The sequence below is a fragment of the Cimex lectularius genome, unplaced genomic scaffold (genome assembly GCF_000648675.2).
Source record: "Cimex lectularius strain Harlan isolate CLEC.00 unplaced genomic scaffold, Clec_2.1 scaffold2, whole genome shotgun sequence".
In the NCBI taxonomy this organism is placed as follows: domain Eukaryota; kingdom Metazoa; phylum Arthropoda; class Insecta; order Hemiptera; family Cimicidae; genus Cimex; species Cimex lectularius.
The window spans coordinates 4575789-4592072 of NW_019394219.1; positions in this window are offsets into that span (position 1 = coordinate 4575789).

Genomic DNA, 16284 nt, shown 5'->3' on the forward strand with positions numbered 1-16284 from the left:
AGTCATTAGGAGCAGATCATCAGCGAAAGCGACCAGTTTTACATTAGTTGGAAATTTCAATTTTAGAACTGAGTCGAACATTATGCTCCAAAAGCCGGGTCCAGAGCACGATCCTTGAGGGCAACCTTTTTCTTCCATTTTTTGGACTTGGATAGTAGCTGTGCTTAAATTGGCAATTCTGTTAGAAAAGTAATTTCTGGCCAGATTATATAGATTTCTAGGACAGGAAAAGGAGCGTAGTTGGAACAATATGGATGGTCACCATGCAGCATTGAATGCACCTTTAACATCTAAGGAGATCATTCAATTGCTTTTTTTGGATCGCCGAGTTCTTTTTCAATATAGTCTTTAACATCGACTTAGCTAAATGATTACAACTCATCAAATGGTGAAGGATTCTATCAATCATAAGTCTTTCCAGAAGTTTACCCATTATTGGCAATAGACTGATGGGTCTATATTTACTATATACTATGTGTTATATACTATTTACCTAACCATCCCCTGGAGGTCTGTCTACCCTGACTAAGGGGAGGTTCGTGGTGAACTTCGAGAAAAATGAGTAATTACGAAAATAAATTTAGAACGAATAAACAAAATTAAAAAGCTAATAATGAGTATTGGGAACAAAAGTTTTTATTTTGCACAAACAGTCATGTTCTCCACAGACATTCACAATACGTGTCGATATGGGAATCCTTCATCATTCCCTCCTTCACCATGCAGAAGTGAGGTGGCTGTCTCATGGAAAAGCTTTCAAAATTACTGGAATTACGTTCTGAAGTCGTATCTATGACCACAATATCAAATTGGCCAATAATTTCAATGATGAGGAATGGCAAAGTATTCTGCCGTTCAGTATTAACAGATTTTCATTAAAATAATGAGATGAGTCTTTCTTTTCAAGACCCAGAGAGTCCATGTTGGCACCCTCTTTGGCTAACATGTCAACCTTTTTGTTGCCTCTCCCTCTGCATTGCAATAAAAAACAAGAAATATGTGTGTACAACAAAAAATTCAATTTTGAACGTATTTCTTGCTCAAATCAGACATTTCTAGTAAGAAATATTTCTAAAATCATCAAAAATTGATCAAATTTCATAATAATTCAACAATTTGATAATTTTGTCATTAATGGGGTCAACTCTGTATTAAATATTGACTAAATATTGAATACTGATATTATTTTACCATACATTTTCTTTCCCTCTATTAGATGTTGAGCGGCTCCTTAGTGTAGGGTCTTGCTTTCTGCTTTTCCTCTCCTAGTTACAAGAATCTGCACCTACATAAACCCTCACAAAAACATAGAATGTTTTCTGCGGTCTCCTGGCAGTATCTGCACAGCATTTCTTCTATCAGTATTCGTATACTGTGCTTATGCCTTCTTAGGCGCCAGGGCACTGCCAGGAGTCGAACCAAAATCCTGCTTCTGTTTCAGTTACATTCCAGTAATTCCTTTATATGAATCTTTTTGTGTGTCTCATGCCTAGGGTGTTGCCCCATTTGGACTCAATAAGGACCCAATGTGGTATCCTGTTTTGTGGCATAGTGTTAGACACAGTAGTGTTCGGGGCCTAGAGGATTCATATTTTATCTTTTTTTGGCACTTCTATGCCTGTATGTACCGAATGTCCAGGGACCCATGCCAGAATCAGGTCATTGGTGTCTCTGACTTCTGATAGAAATTCCAAACAATTCCATTCGCTTTTTGCATTTAACCACGACGATAACACCAGTGCCGCCTGACTGTCTGAAAAAATGTTTATCTTTCTGGAATGTGTTCCTAGTCTTTTTATTTCTCTGGCGAAGTGTTCAATCGCTATGATTTCAGACTAGAAAACTGTAGCACATTTACCTAGGTTTACCGTCAGTTCGGTCTGTGGGATCATCCTGAAGTTGACAAGTAAGAAGTCATAACGTTATCGGCTTTTCCTAAGCAGCCTTTTTTCCGCATACTGCATCTGCTCCGCTCTTGGCTTATTGTGCTTTCCTTATTCACGCTGGAAATCTTGAATATTGATTGTCTGAATTTCTTTCGACACGTCTACAACATGATAAGTGTTTTGATGTGATGCATAAAATTGCTTATTAAAATTTGCACGGAAGCTTTCTGCTTCGTTTGTAGTTCGTATAACGTTGTCTGTTATCTGCTATCGTATAACATTATTAGTAGACGAACATGCTCAAAATTGTGGAGGGAAAATCGAACTATCCTCGAGTATGTTTGTAGTAGGTAAATGAGGTCCCCTCTAGGTGCATACATAGTTATACACTTTTTCCGGCGAGAGAAAAGGCAACGCAAAAACATTCTTTGCCTACAACCAACGTCACTTTTTTTTAAAATGTAGTTATTCCGTAAAGTTTTGTTTCTGTTGTTCAGAATATGCATAGGATAAGAAAAGAATTTGTTTATTTTCTCAAATCATTGCGCTCTTTGTACTCCTAAGCATTGCCTCCGCGGACCCTCTCGCTTTTACTTTTCCCTAAACGCACTACGCTCGTTTTACACTACTCCCAGCAATGCAATTTTTAAAACTACATAAATCGTACACATTAAAACAGAGATTGCTTTTAAATCATATAACAAAAACATTTTTAAACCTTTATGTAAAACCCAAGTTAATGTCAAGTATATAAAGATGATACCTAATGAAAAATTTTACATAGTACCCGATGGCTTTTAGATTTTTCAACTCTTCGTGAAAGTGCGATATTTTCCGTAAAGGAAAGCCCACGCCGAATTTAATATATTTCCAGCCGTGCAAGCTGTCGGGGTACATGAAATATTCAAGGCGGGCTCGGTGCATCAAGCTGGAATACATATTTGTAGGCGTTTTGGATTCCACCGGCGAGGCTTCACCCGTTACGCCGTCCGAGTGATGGTGTGCAACATTTATTCCGTGTGAGGACCGTGACAGTGATAAACTATTGGGATATATGCTGTGAGTCATCGTTAAAGTTGGCGGGGGTGGAAGAAAATAGCACTTTTCAAGGAAGGGGAGTTAAAGAGAAAGTGATTGCGGCCAATGTTATGCCCCGTTAATTCGTCCTCTTCCGGCAAGGGGATGACTATATCTCAGCGATCCAAAGATTTATATCTTTATGGTTTTGCTTATGGAGGGAGCACATGGCGGGATCCGCAATCAGAAAACATAACCGTTTGTTTTATTACTATAGATTATAATCGACAAATGTAAGCATTCTTGTACTAAATTTTAAGTGGGTCTTTGCTAATCCATAACTGAATTTAACGAAATAGCATATAACCCTTTTTATGATGTACATACGCGTATAAAATCACCCACCTCGGGTTTTGGCAGTCCGAGGTCAGACATTGATCTTATTCGTCCTACCACCGAAGCGAGGCTCCAATGGCTTTCAACAGCTAGTTCAATTTAGTCCTCAGCTCATTTAGTTTTTAAATCTAGACACATCACTTATTTTTCTATACAATCTTTCCCATTTAGACATCTTTCACTCAATAAAGTGGTGGAATACTCGGTATTTCTCTATAACCCTTCTGTGCGTAAGTTTTCAGTGATTCAGGCGTTTTATTTCATTTTATGGTTTATTTGCAATGACAATGTACGACTCTAATAATTATGACGTTTTAGTAACAATTCAGTAGAGCTCCAAGACGACCAATTCTCACGGTCGATCTCTCCACTCAGTTCTCTCAACTTCTTTACAATTTCCTTTGACACACATTCATACTAGACAACCGATACGAACTGCATCCCCGACCTCATAGATTTTTTCATCCTAAAAACAGCTCATTTCACAGTTCAATGTACACCCTCCATTATCTTTCTTCAGACCACAGTCCTATTAAACTAACTTTATTCGTCCTTTCGATTCCGAAATAAACTCCACAAACCCTAGTTAATTGGGACGCCTTTCGCACTTATTCGAAAATTCTATTGACCTGAATATCTCCTTAAAAACCCCAGAAGAACTCGACATGGCCGTGAACATCTTTACCGCTGCCTACATCAAGTGGTCCCGAAGGGACATCTTTGTCCGTCCTCCCAAGACCCCTATAAATCCGAACCTCTACCATCACACAATTTAAACCTACTCTCCCTAAAACGCCAGGCATGCCAATTGATGCCACTACTGCAAAGTACAACTTTACTAAAAAGTACAAAGGTACTGATACCACAACGGAAAGAATGGGCCAAAGGAACACCGCTAAAGGCAAACTCCTTCTAGTATACTGACGGATCCGACAAGGGTATGGGATGTCCCAAGACCGAACTGACAGTAAACCTAGGTAAATATGTTACAGTTTTCCAGTCTGAAATTATAGAGAAACAAAAAGGCTAGGAATACATTCCCGGAAGATATCCATTTTCTCTGACAGCCAGGCAGCACTTAGGGCCCTAGCTTCATGCGAGGCGAAGACAAAGAGTGTTTGGAACTGCATGGAGGCCCTGACGGAAGTTAGTGACACTAACGACCTGACCCTGGCATGGGTTCCTGGACATTCGGGGAATAGAGGCAACGAAAAGGTTGACATGTTGGCCAAAGGGGGCCTGTGTCCAGATACTGCCAGGAAGAGGAGGAGACCGCAGAACACATTTTATGTTTCTGTGAAGGTCTATAGGTTCATGTTGCAACTAGGACTGGAAAATTCACAAGCAACATCCTACACCAAGGAGCCTGGCTTACTGGCTAACTGGCTCTATTTTGCTTTCAAACGCTGTAAATAAATAGTCGGTACCGCCCGGAGGAACGCTGTAACGAGAGGTGGTGATTTTTTATGCAGCCAAAATTTGCTGTTTGAACATCTACCGTCATTGCAATTATTTTTCACATATTTGGGCTTTCGTTTTGGTACAGATGGATAATCTTGTTCACAGCTAATTTTTTGATTCTGATATTTAGGGGAGGCTCAGCGGCTTCCGCGTATATAGCCATTGTAGGGGTGCTCTGGAGACACCCTAGGACACGCCTAAGGCATTTGTCAATACAAACTTGCACCTTTTTGAGTTGGGAATCTGCTGATTGTCCGTAAAAAACTAACCCATAATCAATAACCGATCTGATCGCTGCTTTATAGAATAGTAACCCTATAGACGGATCTGCTCCCGAGCGAGAGGTTGAGAAGCTTCTAAGTACGTTATACAGTTTTTCTCCTATTACCAACAAAGAATTGATATGTTGCCCCCCGTGCAATTTAGAGGTAATTTGAAGGCCTAAAATTTTCACAGAGGGTTTAACTGGAAACGCATAATCACCTATATGAACAGTGTCCGGCAGGCCATATTTTCGTTTTCGAGTAAACGGATCTATCACCGACTTAGTGTCTGAGATTTCGAGTCCATTTGACTCCATCCACGTCTTAATTTCAAGGATAAACTTAGCCAGTTTTTCCTTACACTCTATAACATTTTTACCGCTCACATAAAGGCAAATGTCATCGGCGTATTGCACGATTCGGATATAGCTGGGGATAATTAGGTCGGCGACATAAACAGCGTACAGAATAGGGCTGAGTATTCCCCCTTGTGGGATTCCTTTGTATGTCTCAGATGGGCCCAAATATCCATTATTAGTGCGTACAGAGATTCTTCGTTTTGATATTACTGACATTATATTTTTAACGAAATCATTACGTAGTCCTATATTCAGGAGTTTTTTACTTATGTTATTATCGTATGTTCCACTTATGTCCAAAAAGAGACCTGGCACACTTTGATTCGCTGAAAAACCGGCATACATGTCGCTAACCAGCGACAGCTGTGCGTCGAATACCGATTCATTTCTCCTGAATCCAAACTGAGTCTCGGGTAGCTTTAGATTTTTTTCCAGCCACCATTCAAGCCGGGTTTTTATTAGTCGCTCATAGGACTTCATCATGCAGGACGTCAGAGAAATAGGGCAGTATGATGTGATGCTCTGATGCTTTACCTTGTTTTTTAATAAGGACAGCGGCAGTGTTTTTCCAGCTAGCTGGTATGGTTTTTTCCTGCCAAAAACCGTTAAATATGTCTAAAAGGGTTTTTTTGGTCACTTGGTGGGAGATGGCAGATCATGCTATATTGTATTTGGTCCAGGCCTGGAGACGAGTTATTCGACCTTTTCAGTACTCCTTGGAATTCTGGCGTCGTAAAGGGCTCTGTTAATTCCGAGTCAGTGACTTCATCCAAATCATCAAAATCCAGGCGATTACTTTGGTCCCGGAGGGCACAAATTCTTTATAAAATCATCAATCCATTTTCCAACAAGCATATTTGCCGCTTGAAAAGAACCTAATATCACCCTTATTCTATTCTGACCAGATTTGTCAATGCTTTTAAAGTCCTGACGAATTTTCGGATGATTTTCGTATGTTAATTTCCCCAGGGACATCCATATAGCATGCAATTTACCTAGACCTCCCGTTAGGCCATCCGATTGTTTTGTCTCCAAATAAACATGATAAGGCCTTTATCGGTAGCTGTAAACAAATTCTCAAACGCTTCTACGTTCACGGAGACTAAGGTTCAAACTCATTTCGCTTCGAACCCAGAGGATAAATCCATTTTTAAATTTCCAACATTTGAATTGATATTCGTTTCCGAATTGCTGACCCTTTTCCTCGAAAGGGCCAGTTCATTACCGCCACTGGAGGCGGACATTTCCTTTGGTTGCCCAGGGACGAACCAAACTTAGTTAAGACGGAATTTAAAAAAAAAATTAAATAAATAAAAAATAAAAAGAATATAAAAAATATTTCAAACAAAAATTTAGCTTCCTGAAAAAATAAAATAAAATAAATTTAATTATTTAACAGTGTTTGTGCAACAAGGATTAACGGCCCTCTTCAATGCGTCGCGACACAACTGAGATCTGTTTGTAAATCTAATACTCGATTATATTATCGTATCCAGGTTTGGTACTGGTTAAGGTACGACTAATGTATTTTTTACTTTTACATATTACATTGATTTGTCTTGTTCGTTTGAGGCTTAGTTTGGAAAATGGAAGTCGTTGTTATCTCCTAAGGGATTGGTGGCTATCAAAAGGCCCTTTGGCAGGAAGGAAGAAGGGCGGAAGGATGCCTGAGTCGGGGAATTAAGTTTGGATGCATCGGCTTCCCGCAGGACGCCTGCCTAGGGTCAGCCGAATAAACCGATTTCAAAGGGCCAAAGAGAAGAGCACCTCTTTGAGGAAATTCTATATTCAAATAAAAGAAGGCCCAAAGGGAATCGATAGGTAGAGGAGGGCGTAGGCAAAACAATTTGACCCCATGAATAATACATTTTGTGCAAGATGCGCAAGGTCAAGGGTGGTTTCCCTACGTGATAACGCTTTTATTTATTAAGGGCTCGCGGCAGTAGTTCGTCAAATATTAACGCTGGACGTACGTCTTAACGCAATGGATGTCCAACGACAAAACCGATCCAATGAAATTTTAAGCGAAGTGCCCCTCTCGAAATGAACGCCAAACTGCCAAGGGTGACCGTGTCCCATCGGACTCACTGGGGAACGTACATCCCACAATTTCGAGCCCCTGGTTTTTTCTTGAATAGAAACTGGGAAATTCAAGGTGACCACGAGAGAAAACACAACAAAAATAATTATGTGTGGTGATTAGTGAGCGTTGCGGTCTGGTGTGATGTAGGTTACATTTCTTTATCGTGCCAACGTTTCGATCTTTATGGAGATCATCTTCAGGGCTCAAAGTGCTTGTTTTCTGGGTAATTGTGTTGCAAACGTGGCACTCTCAACACGACACACAAAAACGATACAATTACGCAGAAAACAAACACTTTAAGCCCTGAAGATGATCTCAATAAAGATCGAAACGTTGGCACGATAAAGAATATGTTTTTCTAAAACTGTGGTGTTTAGTGACCGTCAGTCAACGATTATTCGGAGATCGTGAGATGCGGTCTGGCAGGTTTGTCGTGTCATTCTTGTCTGTTGTGTAGAGAGTGCCCACTCTACGAAAATGTTTTTCTAAAACCTACGTCACACCAGACCGCATCTCACGATCTCCAAATAATCATGAATAATTATATGACAAATTGTTCTTTGAATTGAACATGCGTCTACAGCAACTTAGTACGAAGGTTCTAAGAAAAATTTAAAATTGTTAAAAAAGAGTAACTCATTATTGGAGAGTTATCCCCCTCTTTCACGAAAGGTAAAACGACATTTGCAACGAGATCTTGTAACTAGTATAGGAGGAAGTTGAATTACAAAAAAAGTTGCTAGTTTGTCTGTTTGAAAGTTCTTTTGATGAAAATCGTTCAATGGAATTGCATTTTATCTTGCTTTGAGCCTTTTTTTTATGTTTTGTTTTTTCAATCTAAAGTTTCTCTGCTTTTCTGATTCTTTTGTAAACACTTCCATTATAACCAACTAACACGTAAATTTATCTGAGCCTAACCTTCAAATAGGTTGGTTTACAAAATAGTCGACTGGGACAACAGTTAACTGACGGTAGACTGTGATAGCTCCGAAATATCATATTTGAATAAACTTCCTGACAAAACTTCTTGACTTAACAGAATGGAAGATGTGGACGGTGAAGTAGTAAATTGTTGCACATTTTATTTTGTCTCAAACCTTCTGCAGTCAAGGATCTGGCATTGTTTCTGGTTTTTCTTCCTACAAGTTTTAATAACTTTATCACATAATAATATACAATCATAGTGGCATTAAAAAACACAAGTCGAAAGGCGATGTATAATTTTTTAATTAATTTCCCAAAAACATGGACAACAAAACGGACTTCGTGAGGGGAAATTGTGGAAGGACAGCCTTCCCGGCTCGGTTTAAACCGCCGACTCTAAATTAAACATAAGGCGGATAAAGAAATGGGATTAGCCGAGGCGATGAAATAGAGAAAGACCTTCATTGGATTAGTGCTGGCGCGGATCTCGGAAATTAGTTTTGGGAATTGAGCCCCGCCCAGACTTTTCCACACAGCTCCAGCTTTAATTCGTTTACCAGACGCACTTTTAATTTTCACTTGGGGCAAATGTTGAAAGGTGATGATTACCAGGTGGGAGACATTCAATCACGATGGGGGGATTAAAAAACCCCACGAAAAACATTTGTACAGCCAGTGTATGAAAATAATACGCTATAGATGTAGATGAAGATGTAAAGCACATCGGTGAGTCCTATATCATCAAGAAACCTGATTAATAGGCCCGGTTTCAGTGGTCGAAGCTCTTCTATGGTCACATTGTGCATCCCAAAACACTTCCTCTTGCGGGCATGTGTAGCATCGCAGTTTGTTAGTAGATGTGTTGGTGTCTCCTCTGCCTCTTTGCAGAATCTGCATGTGCTGTCTCGTATGTTCCAATCTTCTTTAAGTGTCCATTTAGCTTGCAGTGTCCGATTAAGAACCATATTAGGATTCGCAGTTTATTCCTGCTACCTTTGACACATCCTGTAATTCCTTTTCTTCCGAAATTTGTTAAGCGTTTCTTGGATTGCCTGTGTCCAATGAGTGAAATCGATTGTTCTTTCATTTTCTTTTTGTCCTTCTTTCTGAGATACTCATTAATAGTGAGGGATCCTATGCCACAGAAGAGTTCGGGTCCTGTCAGCTCCTTTCCATGTTCGTTTTCTCGTTCCCTTCTACTCCCATGTGTCCAGGGACCCAGCAGATGCTGACTGCGTAACTAATATGGTTCATTTGGTTTTGCAGTTCAGCACCATCTTTGAAATAGTGATATTTGAGCTTAGTGCTTTGATGGCTGCTTGGCTATCTGACATGATAGCTATGTTCTTGTTTTTGTATCCTTTATTCAGGTTGAGTTGAGTACATCTCTCGATCGCGTGAATCTCAGCTTGGAAGATACTGGTGTATTTTCCAATGGGTTCTGAGTATTTGGTTCCAGAACCGAATACTCCTGCCCCTGTACCTTCTTGTGTTCTAGATCCATCTGTGTACCAAAGGATGGTGCTAAGACGCTATAGGAAAAACGTGTTAAATTCCAGTGTATTCAGATACTTGAAAACGGGCTGTTGCTTGGCGGGCTAGTCCAAAAGCTCGTCCACTCCAACTCATTCGTTTTTCTCTTTGATCGGACATTTACAACTAGAATTAACTACAAGTAAATATATGGAAAAATACTGACTTGTATAGTCTTGACCGAAGAAGACAAGTTACAATCAAATTGGACTTGGAAATGCCAATTGTACAATGTCTGAATCTCAACTGTTAGTCAAGATACTTATTTCACTTTACGGTCTACTTCAACCTTTAACAATTTTATTCCATGGAGTCCTCTGTATCTGATCACATGTTTATCCTACTGTAAATTAAATTTCATAAATGAAAAGAGCATTGAAAACCCTGTGAGATCCATTTGTAATTTTATTTGACCTTTAAGGAAACAAAATACAAAATCACTGAGATGATAAACTTCTATGAACTTCAAAAGTTTTTGTCTAAAGTTAAAGTAAGATTTTCTTGATTCTGTAGATACTGACAGAGAAAAATCAATTATCGTCAATGTAAAATAAAAGTTTAATTAAAAAAATTTTCATAAGATTTTGAACATCTACTAAAATAACCACTGTAATACGAAGTAAACAAAATAGACTGTTTTGTAGAAAATTGAAGCAACCTGCAAAGCTTGAAAAATTAAAGTAAATGTTCAAAATTTGTCAGGAAACGATGTCAGGCTTGATTTCTTCAAGAAGGTGGACGTGTTGAACAATTAAACGAAATTTTGAAGCTTTTTGGTTTTTCTTTGATCAATTTTCTACCGCCATCGAGACGGTGTTGATTAAATAAGTAAAAAACACTATCAAGACTGAAATAAACTTCTGGATATGACCTAATTATTACAGGGTGTTGTTCGAAAAGCTGTGTCCAGATGACCAGGATCATCCTTCAAACTTACGTATCTTCAACAAACGTGGAAAAGCGCTGAGGTTACCATGATCCGTTGGTTTACCGCTCGAGGGATCATACAGGCCAATATCTCTACGGTCGGTGTTTTCTAAAATGTTTGAAAAAATCTTACTTAAAAGTTTAAAAAAAGTCTTTGTTTGGCCCCCGACAGCAATACTACGGTCGACCAGGTCCACCGTCCAGTCATTGAGTCAGTAAGGGATATCAGTAGTTAATGTGTACAGTAACAGAACTGATGATGTATAACAGTAACATGACCTTAGTCTGATGTATTGTCTGCGTCCGCCTTGTACAAAGGAGAGCCAGAGAATCCGACTACCAGGTAGGATTTAAGGATGAGGAAGATAGATGGTAGTAATCTCTTGACTTTCCATAGCAAACCCAGGTGCCAGACTCTATCGAAATCCTGTTCCACATTGAACAAGACACCGGAGTAGTATTCTACGTTCTGAAGGGAGAAGATGTCCACAACACGATGGTACTGTTGTACCTCAACATGTTTCCTTTTTTCACGAACATATAACAAGAGTAACAGTACATTTATACATTTCTCGAACAGTTCAACTAAATAAGTTTAACCCAACGTTTAAAATGATTGTATAGTAGATCATAATGACCAAAAAAATTTAAAAAAGTAGTTCGCTTCTTATCTTATTACACGTTTAAAATGTTTTTTATAATTTAATAACGATTATTATTAAAATTGTTGAGGATGGGTTGTGACAAGTGTGTACCAATTATCAACGAGAATAAATGGTGTCGAAATGATTAAACTACCTCTGCTTTACAAAACTGCTTGAAGGGGGAGATATTTGTTTATATCGACCTTCTCGAGAGTTGGCGATTGTCAAAAGCGTTCGGAAAATCTTGGGGTCGTTAGTCAGCCCCACTCGTAAAAGGGTTCAAATCACGTTCGGAATAAGTGATCACTTTGCATCCAAGAGTCGAAAGCCATTAACGCCCCCCGACAATTAAACAGACCAGCTTTCTATTATATTTCCGGCAGAGGGGCTCTCGTAAAGAACTTTATAAAATTAGCGTTGACAGCTCATAAAACGGGGCAATTGAACTAGCTCGAGTTAAAACATGATCATAAACATGCGAAGACGAGGGTTCGGCTGTTTGGGAGGGCGACACCCCTGCTAACTTTGTTATCCCTATTAAATTCGTAGTTAAAAAAAAGAAACATTCTAAATGGAATTATACCCAAGAGCTACTCACATCACTTCACGGTTAACTAGATTTGCATTTAAAACTAACTATTTCCATTCAATTAGCCCGACGGCATTATATCAAATTTAAAGAAGAGTTATGACCCCATGGCATCAGCTACAAATAAAACTTAATGTGTAAGCTTGTTATCTTTGGTTTGTTCAAATGGCTAGATGTACTTTTATGCCATTTTGACCCGGATAACCCAAGGTGAAAGCGTGTGACCGAGGCGTACTTGATCTTCGCATCAAGAACTTTCTCCGTTATTTGTTACTCTAATGTAATATTGTTTAGATTAAATTAATACGGTGCAAAGGGGAAAATTAGTTACTTCTCATACGTATAGTGAAGAAGGTGAACGTGTTATGACGCGGCCGATGCTGTGACTTTTGCGCCGAGATAACTAACGTAAGCTGTCCAAGCTGTCCAGCTAGATGCAGGCCGAGATAAGAAACGGTGGAACATTCCCACAAGACAATGCAATTACGTTCACCAGTTTCAATCTCAATAAGTCCGATTTACGGGAAAACTTGTTAATTTTGTCAAGTTGGAGTAGTTGGCCTTGTACCAACGTGCGGTGAGCCAATATTCATTTTACACAAAACGGATTGTTGCAAGCGTAAAGTTTCGAAATGTCTAATAAGAAAGTTGGACTGGAAAATTTATTCGCTTATCAACTTAAAAGCATAATGTTTCAATAGCTATAAACAACAATGAAAACAAAACTTAACTGCAGAACAAGAAATTCTTGTTTGAACGGCGAAGGCAATGAGAGGGTTCATTGTCAGCAATCGATCATTTTTATTTGTCAAAAATGTTTAATTTCATCTTTTTTTTTTAAATATTTCCCTTAATCGCTCAAACATAGATGAAGATCGATTTTTGAAGTGTTTATAAATTATTACTATAAGTAATTTAGCTGAAACCTTTGTTGATACTGCAATATTACGTGCTGCACTGGATTTTATATCATAAATTATTTTAAAAAAATCATGTGGCGACTTTCTTTTCAGCTTTCTAGAGGGATTGTTAGTAATTCCGGGGGGAAGGGAAGCTAGTTAAATGACAAGAGGATTATCGTGGGTGGAAAGGGTTGTGGGGATCGGGTTCTTTACTAGGCCCTAAACAAAAGCAAATGGAGATCGATGAGGATGACGAGGTTAGGTACAATATATATAAAGGGCATCGACCGAAGGATCTTGGTCAAGTATTTTTTGGAATTTGGAGCATTTGGTTGAGAGTGCTTAAGTCCGCGAGTTCTTAAGTCGTATAGTTATCTAAGCATCTGGTATATTTTTGTCATTTTGGTCTGCCTATAATATAATAATAATAAAAATGTTTATTTAACAATGAAAAGAAATGTATACAAAACAAAGTAAATTAATGTGTGGTGTTTAGTGACCGTTAGTCAATGTTTATTCGGATGCGGTCAGGTGTGACGTAGGTTTCAGAAAAACGTTTTCTTTATCGTGCCAACGTTTCGATCTTTTTCGAGATCATCTTCAGGGCTCAAAGTGTTTGTTTTCTACGTAAATGTGCCATTCTTGGGTGACTCTCAACACGACACACAAGAATGGCACAATTATTCTGATTCTCTTCTTTAAGGGCAGTTACATCATTTTTCAGGGATCTAAATTTCTCCTTTGCCGGGTGGCCATCTTCGCATCCAACTGGTCATTCATTAGCGATTTCATGTTTGCTAGAAGAGCATTGGTACATCGCAATCAGTTGGTTGACAGACATACTTTTGGTGGAGGAAGAAGACTCAGGGGAACTTGTCGCTCTCTTAGAACGATCTGCTTTTCTTGCTTGGGGAAGCCCTGGTGGTGTTAGACTGCACAAATTGTAATTAAAAACAATTGTTTTTTCCAAAAGTGAGATAGATAATGACCTCCTTTCCGAAATCCTTGATAAAATGATAAAGGCCGCTTGTGAACAGATGATGGTAACAACCTTAAACACCGGACTTACAGTAAACACATATCTCTGACCCTTGAACTGGCCGTGGGACTTCCCGAAATCGTGCTAATAAGTTAAGTGTCTAAGTAAGCCTTACGGGAGATTTTTATACTGCGCAAGTCTTAATCTAAAGTGGTAGATAGGTGGTCCTTTAGACAACAAACAGTGTACACTGATACTGTAAATAACATTGAAATGTCGAGCTTAGGCGGACCGAACAAAAACACGTCTTTGGCCGGGAACACACCCGATGCAACCCGACGCCTTGCCATGTTTTGGTAGGGTGTGCATATCTATGCGACGTGAAGCGCACACCACGTACAGTCACACAGCGTATATCACAAACGCAACGCCTCTTTTGTTCTTAATGCATTGTTTTGAGCAAAACCATGTAATAAATTGTTAGTTATTTAAATTGTTATTTGTTTGTTGTTAAATTGTTGTTAGTTAAATTTAATTGCTTTAAATAAAGTTATTCCGGTGTTTTGATAAATATTCTGCCTAACCATAATTAAATAATTTTTATAAAAACTCAAGAATTTTAGATCTCGTTTAATTCGGTTTATATTAATAAAATAAGAATGTTGTAATTAATATAACGACTAAATTACATATACATAGTTTGAAATAAACTACAAAAATATGAGTGTCCTGTTCTGACGCTACTTGACGAAATAGTGTTATTGTATGAGCAAAAGCATGAAATAAATTATTAGTTAAATTTTATGAGCAAAACCGTGTAATAAATTGTTAGTTAAATTTTATGAACAAGACAATGTAATAAAAAATTGTAGTTAAATTTTATGAGCAAAACCGTGTAATAAATTGTTAGGTAAATGCATTACATCAAAAAATGGTATTCCGGTGTTTTGATCAATTTTTTACCAAACCATGAAAATTATTTTTTAAAATAAAAATTAATGTATTTTTCCTCTAATTTGGTTTATATTAAAATAAATTTGTTGGAATTAATTAACGACAATAATACATGTAGTTGGAATAAAATATGAGTGTCCGTTTCTTTTGTCTTCGACTGTACTCGATGCTACCCGACGAAAAACTGGACAGTGCGGATCGCGTAGAAACTTTTGCGTTGCTAGCATCGGGCGATGTCCACGGGGGTAATACTACCTTATGGAAAATTGGATTTAGGAATTGCGTCCGGTAGCGTTGCATTGTGTAAGTGTTTTCCCGGCCTTACTGTTTCCGTATACTATACGGAATGCATCAACTCATGGTCTGCTTATCTTTGCTATTTTGATCTATTAGGTACATTTCGGCTCAATATCGTATGACGTTGTCTGTTGCTAGGTTTTTGTGTATGTGAAACTGGCTTTTTTTTTTATTAAAAAGAAGGTTTAGGTTTGTTATTAGATATATAGTCTTTGCCATCCTTGCAGTTTGTTTTGTTCACTTATGCAGTGTTTTTAGCCAATATACTACACCTCCATATACGACAAAAGGTCATGACCGTTGTAGTGTGTAACCAAATCGCAATTCTTGGGTTTATTCTCCGGTTTTTGGTGCATAATCACTTTCCAATTTATTGTTAGTTGTGCCTTGGTTTATGTATTGGAGCTGGTAAAGCCGTGTCAAGGCTATCGAGGCATTACTGTATAAAAACCTTCCATTGAGCCAGTGACTTGTACATTGGACGGAAAGAATTTGATTTAAAAAATAATAATAAAAGGTTATTACACCAGACTTTTTAAATCACGAGGTCGCCGATGTCTTTTGTATTTGTAGTGGGATTTGCAAACCTCGAATTATCGATTTTGCCTCAAAAAGTGAAAAAAGCGGGAGCTGAGAGAGGGATGCTCGCAATAGCTGAGTTCGGAAAACTTTTTATTCCGATACCGATTCTTGAAAGTTGAACGAATTAAAACCAACTCCTGCATTCGACGGAATACATTTTCAATTGAAAAAATAGGAAGTTTTGCCCACCCGTGCTCAGGTGCAGACCTGGATGCAGGAAGACTTGTTTAGTACATTATTAACTTTGGTTTCTTTCGTATACTTTCATTATTTAACCGCGAAATTCGTTCCTTTGAATTTACTGGATATTAAATCCTACTGTAGTAAGCTTCATCATACAAAACGCATAAATTTTTTGGGAGTCACTACCTCGATTTGTACTAAAAAGAGGCCATCTTTCGTTTTATTATATTCGGAACCCCTTGACCAAATTTTATGAAATTTTGTGTTCTTGTTGGCTAATGTTTGTTTATAATTCTGTAAATTTA